Here is a 12634-nt window from a genome sequence, read left to right as displayed (position 1 = left end):
ATACACTTCCTATAAGACAAATATATGCAGCCAACATAATGCCCTTTACAGTCCATAAAAACACCCAGTTGTTTGTAGATGAGAGGAAAATCAAGGAACTTGTTTTGGGTTTTGAAGGTAAAATGAGCCCTGTTGAGGCTGAATGTACAAGATCCCTAAGTCTTTAATCCTCCTAGAGTAAACTTAGGTTTGCAGTGTACTTTGAAATAGTGCAATATTGCTCATCTTGGTCTCTGATTCTCTGAAATGAATGAAGAGGCCTGCTGCTATTAAGGCCAGGATTGCCTTCTTTCCAAACAGGGATTTTGGATTCCAAGAACCATGCAAATTTAGAAAGAGAATGAGAGGAACTATAAATACAAATTAGCTACAGTTTTGGGCCACTAGTAGTAGACACCGTATAAGTTCTAGCCAGTATAGGGGATTGGATCTTAATAGAACATATTTTACTGAACTTGCTGTGTCCCTGGCACTGTACTAACATCTTTTATATATATAATTTCATTTAGTTCCCACAATACCTCACACATTAGGGAACAATAATTATTACCTTGATTTTAAAGATAAGGAACCTGATATTTAAGGAGTTTAGACATAGAGTTTGGAGTCAGAGTGGATGGGCATGAGTTTCTCTTCTTCCTTGTGACCTGGGGCAAAATACTTCTTTGTGCCTCATTCCCTCCCCAGGGTTAAATGGAGATCATGAAAGAACTTACCCTTTGTCTGCTGTGAGAAGGGGATGAGACAGTGTATGCAAAGCACAGGTGCTTAACGCACGGCAGATACTCTCTAACTTCTCACTTCAATTATCATCATTATTATGAGCTCTGGTTATAGAAACACTGGGATTTCAATCTAGGTCTATCTGAAGCCATGCTCTTGACCATTGCACACATCATGGCACATGACTTTGTCACTGGAGAAATTCTGGAGAGTTTGGAGAAATTCTGGAGAGTTTCCTTACCCAGAAGGGTTTTCGCCTTCTCTCTTAAAATTTTTCCCCTTGTAATGTTTTCTTTCTCTTTGATTCATGGTCCATTCTGTTGGGGGTGATGAGGGACACTATCTTGGCTACTGGCATTCAGGATGAAATAAATAACAGATTCATAGATTGTTTAATTGCTTTCCAGAAACAGGAAACTTGATTCTTTGGTTCCTGGTTGGGGGTGTGTCTCCATGGTGCATTTCTCTTATGGATAGGAAATCACTAGATGGCAATAGGACTGGGTTGAATTGAATCCTGTGGTTAAGTGGGGCAGGCTCAAGGTCACTTAGAGGGTAGAGATGTTCTGCTTTTATCACAGTGGGTTCTCTGTAAGGTTTTTTTTTTTTTTTTTAATCGTCATCAATGCCCTGTCTTACTTCTTTGTCTTGTATCTCTCCTGGAGGTTATGAGGTCCCTACTAAGGAAAGGAATGTCAAGGGAGGACATATTGCTTGGGCTTGCACAACCTGGAGAAGAAGCATTTAGCTTAAATTTTCCTAGAAATCATCTGGCCTCACTGCAATGCTGGAAGTAAAACACTTAGAACAAGACATTGGGAGTGACTGAATTGATATTTCCTCTAATTATTCTGGATTCATGGTCACCAACTTTCTGACATGTTCACTTGTTAGGAAGAACAGATAAGGATAGGAAATTTTACTTTGTTATGCTTTCCCCATCCTGAGCACCTTTCCATAGGTGATGGGCAATCCATTGGCTGAATTACAAGGTTGCTTTCAAGCCCTCTAGGGTTTTCCTGGAGAAGTTAATATTTATCTGACTCTGGTGAGTTTAGCTCTTCGGGAGATCTTTTGGGAGAGAAAGGTATCATGGCTGATATCACAATAAAGTCAGTGATAAGGTCTGGACAATTACAGCAGTGGAGGAAGAACAAATTACATTTGACCCAATCACAAAATTGTCATCTAGATTATGGTTGTCAAATTTTAACCGATGCTGATGTTGCTGTTGGGGAAAGAAACAACTCATCATAAATCTCAGTGATTCTTTGACAGTTTTCAATTTCAATGGGAAGCATCATGGAAGTGAATTTGATAAAGGATTTGGCAATGAGGAAAAAGTTTCCTTTTTTCTCTTGTCAGTTTAAAGATCGTCTGAGAATTTATAAACCTTGTTGGGCTTAAGATTTAAAATTGTTTGCATATGAACTTTTTATATTGTGAGGATTTCCCTTTAGAGGAAATGGCATTTCCATTTATCCCAGTTATTATGTTCTGCATAGAGGAAATACAATGACTCTTGTCTTGTTTCTTCTAAAATTATTCTACTGATTAATCAGCCAACCAATCCATCCATCAATTAACAAGCTCACTGGTTTTACTTAGATTGTGTGTCTACCTGGTGTATTAAGTTGCTAAGGCAACAAGTATCCCAAACTAGATGGATTAAATGGTAGAAATTTATTGTCTCATGGTTCTGGATAGAAGTCTAAAATTAAGATGTCACAGAGATGGCTCCCTCTGAGAGTGGTGAGGGAAGGTTCCAAGTCTTTCTCCCTGGGTTGCAGATGGCCTTCTTCTCCTGGTGTCTCTTCAAATTGTGTTTTCTTTGCCTGTATCTGCCTATGTTCCCAAACTTCCCCTTTTTATAAGAAAACCAGATGTGGGATTAGGGCTCACCCTTGTGACCTTTTAATTAATTACTTCTGTAAAGAATCCATTTCTAAAGAAGGCCCCATTCAGAAGGTACTGTGGGTTTGGATTCCAATATACCTTTTTAAAGAGGACACAGTTCACCCTGTAATACTTGGAATGATTTAAGGTCAGGCATGATGAAGATCTTGGAGGCTCCAAAGCCCCAAGCCATACCCTGTAATGCCAAAGTTTAGTCCGGGTCAAGTGCCCGCCTCTGAGTATTATGCAGTATGTGCAGTTGATGGTAAGCATCTGGCATTTGACTTTTAAAAGGATGAAAATAGGGGTGCCTGGGTGGCTCAGTGGGTTAGGCCGCTGCCTTCGGCTCGGGTCGTGATCCCAGAGCTCTGGGATCGAGTCCCACATCGGGCTCTCTGCTCAGCAGGGAGCCTGCTTCCTCCTCTCTCTCTCTGCCTGCCTCTCTGCCTACATGTAATCTCTCTCTGTCAAATAAATAAATAAAATCTTAAAAAAATAATAAAAAAGGATGAAAATAATAATTTGGAATGGCATTCCCATTAAGAGAGTGGGCATGTATATATTGAATAGATCAGGAAGAACAAGCAAGTTACCTAGGACTGTTCTTTTTGCTGATGAAGCAACTATGAACTCTGTATATTTGGTCTCTATCTCCTATCACTCTGTCACATCTTTTCTCTCCACCCCTATTTTTTTTTTTCATATCATAGTATCTAACTCTGATAGACATCTAATTCTCACTGAATTAATGGGAGATTTTAGGCATTTCTGATAACTGTCGGTGAATATTAAGATGTAATTATAATGCCTTGATCTTTATATGACTCATGGGTTTTAGGAGCTCACAGCATACCAAGCATGGCCTCATTACTATAATCCTCTTACCGTCATTTGGCCTGAGTTGCAAGTGTCACTACTTGCATCTTAGGGTATGAAAACCCAAGGAATGGAAGAGGAAGTTGTGTTGTCTAAAATCGCAAAGAGGGCAGGACAGTCTTTTTGTCACATCCTTTATTTTGGAGAGTTCCGTATTTAGCCTGACTGTCTTCCAAAGCGAGCCCTGCACTCTATTTTAGGATCCCCAGTTGCTGTTTGTGCATGCAGGCTGGTGTCTGGGCCAGGAGCAGTTCTGGATGGACTGAGAAGAAAGACTACAAGACTTCTATTATAAAGCACTGTTTATTATTGGATCAATATGATCGATGTCCACCTGTCAGATCTGTAACATTATCTGGGAACCAGCAGATGGAGCTGTTACAGATAGCATTCAGAGGGTTGTTTATTCTCCCGAGCACATGTTTCCATCCTGGGGGAAATATCACTTCATTGTTAGAGCAGTTGAGTTGTTTGTAGCCAGATGTTGAAAACACCTTTTCTTTGGGTCCAAGTCTGCAAAACTGGAAGGTCATTTAAGTGGAAGGCCCAGGTTTTCTTGTGGAAAAAGTATGACGATGGCCTTGTACTACCTCCCAGAGGCCTCCTCACAGCAGGAATGGATGCTTGCTATGCATGAGGAGAGAGCGAGATATACTGCTTTCTGAAAACCCCACACTTAGAATCACAGAAGTGTTTACATATGGTAACTAGAGGGGAAAAGAGAGACTGTGGTTGGTGATGACTTGTTTCGTAAACACAGCACCAATATTGATAGACCCCCAAAGGGATGCATATGCAAATCACCCCTTGGGATTTGCAGGGGCCCTTTGTCCAGGAGAACATCCAGTACTATTCATTCCAGGCAGATATGACAGATGATTCTTTCTTGTGTTTTGGAGGGTGGAGGTGGCATATTCTTCCTATCTTAGGCTTTGGGGGATACTGCCTTTCCCTCCTCCCCACGACAATGCCAGGCACACTTTCCCTGTCTTTGTTGCCTAGACCAGCATTTATCAACCACAGACAGGGAACATTTATCCACATTCCCTATAATATGGTATTTCTTTCCTGGAGGAGCAATGGAAACAGTGGTTTTCAAGTACTCTATATAAGACTACCAGCAGAGAGAGGGGGGCTCCCCACCTCTGGTACTGTCAGAGAGAAGGAAAGGAAACTCGTTTGGGACAGTATGAAGATGTGAAGGTGACAAAATGTTCCAACAGTGAATGCTGATAAATATTGAAACGTGTTCCCATGGTTTCTCCTCCAGGGTGGGTAATAAATACTGATTTGGAAAATGATGTCTCAAGAATCTCAGATGGCACAAGTGTGAGACAAGGCAGAAAAGGAATGCCCTGTGTGGTGTTTTACCAATGATGAATCCTTAAAATTTACTTACTGTTTTTCCCGAGTAAAGATGACGGGAAGTTTACCAATACCCCCTACTTTTTGAAATGCTCAGGTTTTGTTTGTTTGTTTGTTTGTTTTTTTCAGAAATTTTTGGGGGACCCAAACTGTAAATAATTAGTGGAGTTGAGACCAGATGTTCATTTTATTCCCTTCTAGCCTACATTGCTACAATTTTAAATTATAATAAATGCTTGAGGAATGAGGTTTTTATGGTTATAACACTTAAAACTTAATTTAGAGCTAATGTGCTTTTTTTGTTTGTTTCTTTCTGTAGTTGGAAGTATTTCTAGAACGTATTTGTCCAAATTCTGCTGAAGTAATGGAGCTACAGGTAATGGAGCATTTTAAGAAGTGTCCTGGGGTTTGCTGGTTCTGAAGTTGTACTGTTGTAGGAAACATTAGCTTTCCTGGGTGGTCAGAAGATGTTCTAGGTGTTCTAGCACTAGGGGGCAGGTGGTTCCCCCTGGAATGGGGAGGGTATTTCTCAGCCCTGCTCTGAGCAACTTCATCCCTTTGATGGTGGCATGTTGAGAACTGGCAGGGAGTCTGATTAGTTCAATTCCAGTCAATGAATGTTCTGCTGGAACAGAACTACCACTTAGGACATCATTTTCCAAATGGTTTTAGAAGGAAAATGCTTTTGTCAATTTGGAGTTTTTTTGATTATAAAATTTACTATAACATTTTCTCCAACAGATGGAAGTAAAGTGCTTTGAAGGAAGATGGCTTTTCTAATTTGCGCAAAGCCCCATGTGGGGAGCACTGGAGCTGTACACATACAATGCACATATATTCTTATGTAATATATATATATATATATATATATATATATATATATATATTGCATGTGTTACACTATACTGTGTGCATTGCTCTGTCTGCCCTTTTCCATTTACCAGTATACCCTGAAGATCTTTGCGTATTTTTCCCTCATTCTTCTACATGGCTGCATAACATTTTACAATATCAACATATTATAATTTATTTAATGTCTCTCCAAGTGATAGACATTGAGTTGTTCCCCATTTTCACTGTGTTAAGTACTGCACCAAAAGAAAGAAGTAAAGAGAGAGAGTGAGAAAGAAATCCTTGAATGTACCAATCTTCAAACTAATAGGAGAATATTTATTTAGAATAGTTTCCTAGAAGAAGAATTTCTGAGTTAAAAGGCTTCCTTTAGCATCTTTAAACATGGTGCCAATCTAAGGCATTTGTTTAAGTCTCCATCCACCTGCTAGTTAATTAGGTAGCTCCTGGAGAAAGTGGAATTTAAAAGAGGTGAATAGTTAAATCTTCAACTGTTCCAAACATCTCTAAGTAGCATTTGAAAAGAACCGTCTTTTCCTTCTTCCTATGACAATGTCAGGCACACTCTCCTTGTCTTTTTTGCCTAGACCAGTATTTGTCAACCACAGAAAGTGCCATGGGGCATCTGCAGGAGAGGAAGGTAGGAGCTAATCACTATCCACAGCTCCTGGCACTTGCCCTGTGACAGCCAACCCTACCGAATTTTTGTAGGTTGCATGAAAGATGGCAAAAACTTTCTCTGTCCTTCCAAAGTCGTTTCTTAAGTTCTCCCAAAAAGAAGAAGATCTCAGGATGGTGATGGTGGCTGAGATTTCACTAGGCCTATGCTCATGTGGTGACAGAGTTCTCCAGTTGTGGAGAATCCTCTGGATCAAGGGAACATGGGGTGGATGTAACACTGGGGAAGGGAGGAAGGGGACCTGAGACAATGGGCCAGATTCATATATGAGATGCTAGGAACAGTGAAGAACCCGAGGGAGAGGTATTTATTTGAAAGCAGGGGGCTTAGGAAATGATGCTGTGGGAAGAATCCGATTGAATTGGAGGCACCAGAAAAAAAAAAATGCCAAGAGATAAAGGAAGTGACAGCACCAGAAGATAGGCCGATGGCAATTTCATAATTAGGTGTGATCTGAGATCAATATGGTCTGTTTGGTCTGAATTCACTTATCCGTAACTCAATTGCAGCTCCCTCTTGTCCGTTATTGGCAAGCTTTTCAACTGGGTGCTGATATTGTTTGTGGTAGACAGCACGGCGTGTGTGTGCCTGTGTGTGGGGCTGTATACACAGGTGTTTTTCCTGGAGGATTATTTCAATGCCACATTTATAAGTTTGGATTCTCAGAACATAACAATACCCAAACAGAGAAGAAAAAATGCCTGAATGCCAACTCTGATAGGAGTGCCAGCTGTCTTCTCCAGCAGCCATTTTTCCAAAGTGCAATGATATGTATAAATGTGGCTTGTCAACAGCTGTGCAACAAAATAGGTAAGGGGGGGGTCTCTCTTTACTCTGATGTTAAAACGTTGGTAACATTATTTTTTTTAATATGAAAAATACAGATATATTGTGGAATAGAGAGAGAAATTTGTGTGAATTTTTATGATGAAACATAAGCTGTCTGGGTAGTGTCAAACCTGCTGCTGGTTACTTCAAACTGGAGGAGCCAAAGAAACCAAAAATATAATTTTCACATTCTTTAAACTCTGACTTTGATCTTTTATCCATCTGGAATGTGAGGTGGGGATACCTAGACTACCTTTAAAAAAAAAAAAACTACATAATCATTGAAATGCCTATCTTTGCCATTTTCCAATGAGGATCCACATTTTATGGAATGCAGTCTCCCTCACTGCATGATGTCTGCTGGCTCCCACATGCTTCTTTAAAGAAAACCGGGAGAAGACCAGTCAGCCTGAGAAGCTTGGAGACCTGTTGGCTTTTGAATTGTTTCTAAAGTTGGCTAAATATTCACTCTTGTTTCTGCTTGTCATGAAAGTGGGGATCTCTATAAAAAACAATAACACCTAAAGGAAGGGATTCTCTGAATGAGTTTCTGACTTCTTTGGGAAGTAGCTCCTTTCACCAGGAGTAAACACAGCCCTGGGCTAGGTCTAAACTCACTTGAACTAAGTATTTCAGGTGAAACTGATGTGTTTGTTCCAGGCACAAACACAGACGGGTAGTTTGTCATATTCCAAAATGGCACAGGGTGACACACGATTACGTGACACAACATTCTAGTGTCAGGCCACTCAGAAACCAAGTAGAAGCCGAGACACCACATTCCCCACCCCCGACTTCCTCAGGGAGCCGAGGAGGGCCGCAGAACACACACACCTGGGTGGAACAGATGGTGCCCTGGTGTTATTGTTATTTTACGGTCCAGCTGAAAGGCAAACTGAACTGTCACAGACAGCATGTGGACTGTTGCAGTGAAACAAGGGACTGTGTCCCCCAACAAAAGCCTCTCCCATCTTGTAGAGTCAAGTGTGGCTTCTCTTCAGAGGAGGAAGGAACTTCGGAGGAAGCAAGGGCAGCTGAGATTTGTCAGAAACCATGATTTACATAATGACCCTTAATAGCTGACTTTAGAGCAGTGCCTGAAGTGCGGTCCTGTTCCACCTGCCTGTTAGGACATTCCTGGAGGACCACACTGTGGACCCAGGTCTTGGGCTTCTGTTGCTCACAGTGGCCATCTGCACATAACAAGGCCATATATTTTAAAATTAATTTCCAAACTACGACGACTCTGCAAAATTGTCTGCTTGAAACAGGTCTGACAAGCACACAGCCTGTGTGTGAGCGCTTGGGAAGCAAACTGAGGAGAAGCTCCTGGCGGGCTGTATTAATTCTTAACATGCAAAGACAGCCACGTGTTGGAAGCTAATACTCCAGCAAGGCTGAAATCTATTATTATTTCAGAGTATTAGCATTGTTTGGTGTAGAATAACTTAACTGTAATGACACATTGAGAAATCAATATGACACGAGAGCTGGTGTGCATTTTCTTAAAGATGAACTGGCTGATGGTTTTAGCAATGTTTTAACAGAAGGAATAAGCAAATTTCCAAAGTAAATGAATCAGAAACTGATAAGCAAGTAATACATTTGTAGTACATAAATGATTTTGGTTTAGCTTGTGATTATCACCATATTGTTCTAGAAAAATATATTATGGTCTTTTAGTTTGTGTTCAAATCATTCCACATGTCCTAGAGTTGTACATGCTTGATATACTTCAGGGACCTGTCACTCGTTGGCAAAAACTCAAATGTTCTTTTCTTAAAGGACACTCAATTTAGTATTGTTTGACAAGATGGTATGAAAAGTTGAAGATGAAGAGAAAACAGTTGGATTGTAATGTTAGTGACTGACAAAGAAAATAATATCCCTCTCTAAAATTCCCTACTCTTGGGCGTCTGGGAGGCTCTGTCGGTTAAGCCTCTGCCTTCAGCTCAAGTCATGATTCCAGGGTCATGGGATCAAGTCCTGCATGGGGCTCCTTGCTCAGCCGGAAGTCTGCTTCTCCCTCTGCTCCTCCCCACACTCATGCTCTCTCTCTCTCACACAAAAAAATCCCTACTCTAGTTTCAAAGTGAAATAGCTTTTTTTTTTTTTTTTTTTTTTTGCTGCTGATTATAAGCAAATTAAATGCTTGTTGAGAGCAATTTAAATAATGCAGAAGGGCAAAGTAAAAGGTGAAGACACCCCTGTAATCCTACTTCATTGAGATTACAATCATTGACAGTTTGATAGATTTTTTTCAGCTTTTAAATGCATAGATATAAGTAAATATGTATAAATAAAACAAATAAGGTTATTCTGTTCCTTCTGCTCTGTAAGCTGCTTTTTTATTTGACTAAACTTCTAAGAATTTTCCATCAGTAAATATAGACCTGGTATTAAAAGAGATGTTCCATCACTTGTTCCACTGGCCCCCTGCTGACAGATGTTTAGTTGGTTCCAATTTTCCACCTTTATAACCAGCATTGAAGCCACACATATGATAGTGTGTATTTTTTAATTACATTCTTAGGATAAATTACCACAGGTACTATTGCTTTTTTTTTTTTTTTAATTTAAGCAAAATACTTAGGTTTTAGGAGATAAGCCACTGGAGATAATCCACAGCAAAACTGAATTCCTGGCTGACTTTCCCTTGCCACCAGAAGTTGTGGCAGGCAGAATTCTGAGGAGATCACCCAAATTCCAGCTGCCCTAATGTACACCTCTGTATGGCCCCTCCCTTTGAGTATGGGCAGGACTGTGCATATGGTGGGATGTCTCTCCTGGATGGGCTAGACCTAATTGGGTGAAATGTTTTATCTGGGTGGGCTAGACCTAATTAGGTGAGCCCTTTAAAAGAAAGTGAAGCATTAGAGAGATGGTTTCCTTTCAAGAAGGAAGCCAAAAGTCATGCTGGGAACTCCCTGTGGACCACTTGGCTAGGAACCTTGAGCACTCTCTAAGAGTTGAGATGGGTCCCTTACAAGGGACTGAATTCTGCCAACAAATTTGGAAGAGCACTCCAAACCTCAAATGAGAATTGCAGCCCCAGGATGACACCTTGTGGTGAACCCCTGATCAAGGACCCAGCCAATCCATACTTAGGTTAAATTTGTCTTGTTTAAATAACTATGTTTGTGGTAATCTATTTCACAGAAGATGGAGACAGGGTACTGCCAGCATATTCTGGATTTTGTGTGTAACCATAATATGTGGTGAAATACACCCTTCCTAAGTATCTACCCCCTTCAGAGATGTGGGGGGGCAGCCTGTGGTGTGAGCCCAAAGCTCTGTTGTCAATAGACCTCTTCCTAGAGACATAGTTGACTTCAGTCCATACTTCTGTCCTTCTCTGAGGAAGAAAAATACAGCTTAGCCTTCTTGGTGCTTAGAAGTTAGTCCAGCTACCCAAAGGAACTTTTTAAGATATTTTTTTGTGACTCTAGAAGTTTTAAATTATATAATTTGGCTTTTCCCAAGATAGAAATAATTAATTCATGTCAGTATGGTCTCATGGATTCTTATTTTATTCAAAACTGTTACTTTCATTTTCATTATAAGCTGTTACTATCATTATTATTTTGATCCTCAGGTTGTCGTAGATTCTTCCAATGGCTGCTCCTTCAAGCTGGTTGCTGTGTCTTTTTGAGCCCTTTCATCATTTTTTAAAAATATTTTATTTATTTATTTGACAGAGAGAAAGAGATCACAAGTAGACAGAGGCAGGCAGAGAGAGAGGGAGAAGCAGGCTCCCTGCTGAGCAGAGAGCCCGATGTGGGGTTTGATCCGAGGATCCCGAGATCATGACCTGAGCCGAAGGCAGAGGCTTAACCCACTGAGCCACCCAGGCGCCCCAAGCCCTTTCATCATTTTTGAGCACTTCTTTGTGCGTTCTGGCACAACAAGTTATTCCAGATTTATCTTGTACTTTCCATGGAATGAATTTCTTTCTTTCTTTTTCTTTCTTTCCCTTTTTAAAAATATTTTATTTTTAAGTTATCTCTATACCTACCGTGGGGCTCAGACTCACAACCCCATGACCAAGAGTTGCACCCTCTACTGCTCTACTGACTGAACCAGTCATGCGCCCCAAGGATTGACAATTTCTGTAAGGAACCCTGGTTCCTTTCAGTGTGGAATGGTGTTTAGAAACCAAGATGTAGGCAGTAGAGGTGCTCATGGTTTCTAGGCCCTTCTGATCTATGAAATTTCTTTTCTTCCCCTTTTCTTCCCTTCTTCCTTACCTCCTCCATCCCTCTTCCTTTCTTTTATCCTTTTCCCCTGTCTTTCATTTATTTATTTTTAAATTCAAATATAATTAACACACAATGTCAAATTAGTTTCAGGTCTACAATATAATGATTCAATAGTTTCATACATTTCTCAGTGCTCATCAAAACAAGTGTACTCTCAGTCCCCTTATATGTTTTCCCTATCCCCCCACTAACCTTCTGTCTGGAAACCACCAGTTTGTACTCTATATTTAAGAATCTATTTGTTCACTTGTTTCTTTTTTTCTTTAGTAAACACTTTCATTTTAAACAAGAATAAAATAAACAAATTGAGTATCCCATTCAAGAACTTAAAAATAACAGAGCAACAAAATACCTAAATAAAACAGAATGGTGGCAGTAAAAAGAGAAAATCAGAAATGACTGAATCAGAAAACTGAAAACCAATTATATTAAAAAATAAACCTAGTTCTTTGAAACAACCAGTAACATAGATAAACTATGGCTGGTTTCATTTAAAAATACAAAATTATGGGTCAGTCTCACTTTATGGAGAGTGATACAAAATCTATTCATACAGCTTATCCTATTAATAAAGCGATGAAGAAAATTTTACTTAGTAAATATTAATATTCTGTGCAGGTGATAGGTATTGGGGCTTCAGTTTTAGCAGTTGTGTGCAAAATCCGCCTATATTCACCTCTGAATTCCTAGAGGCTGAGGAAGAAAGTCCAAGGAGTCAGCAAGGTTAGGATGTCTCTGCCTGAGCCAAGGAAAATGCAGGGCAGAGGGATGGAGATGGGGGCCTCCAAGGAATAGGAATCTCCAAGAACTTAATGAAGTATTGAAAAGAGGAAGTTCAAGTTAATGTTTGCCAGATGAAGGTTGAGAAGCCACTAGTTGAGAAGCCAAAAATTGTTGGTGGCTTTGCCCCTTGCCACACTCACAAATGTGTTTGAAGGGAGGGAGAGCGGGTCCAAAACAGCACCCAGTATGTAGAGGAGGACCTGAGTATAGGTGAGCAGAGTGGGCAAAGGCACTCACACCCTTCCCTCAAGGCAGGCAGATGAAGCAGGAGAAAGGCGGTTGAAAGCCTATGGTTACCTAAACAAAGGCTCTGACTGATATCTTGGACTGAGCATGGTGGGTAAGATTGTGTTAGTGGCTTAAGGTGGTCCTA

Source organism: Mustela nigripes, chromosome 7, assembly GCF_022355385.1.
Source record: "Mustela nigripes isolate SB6536 chromosome 7, MUSNIG.SB6536, whole genome shotgun sequence".
NCBI lineage: Eukaryota > Metazoa > Chordata > Mammalia > Carnivora > Mustelidae > Mustela > Mustela nigripes.
The sequence above is the reverse complement of the archived record's forward strand: the minus strand, read 5'-3'. Positions refer to the sequence as shown.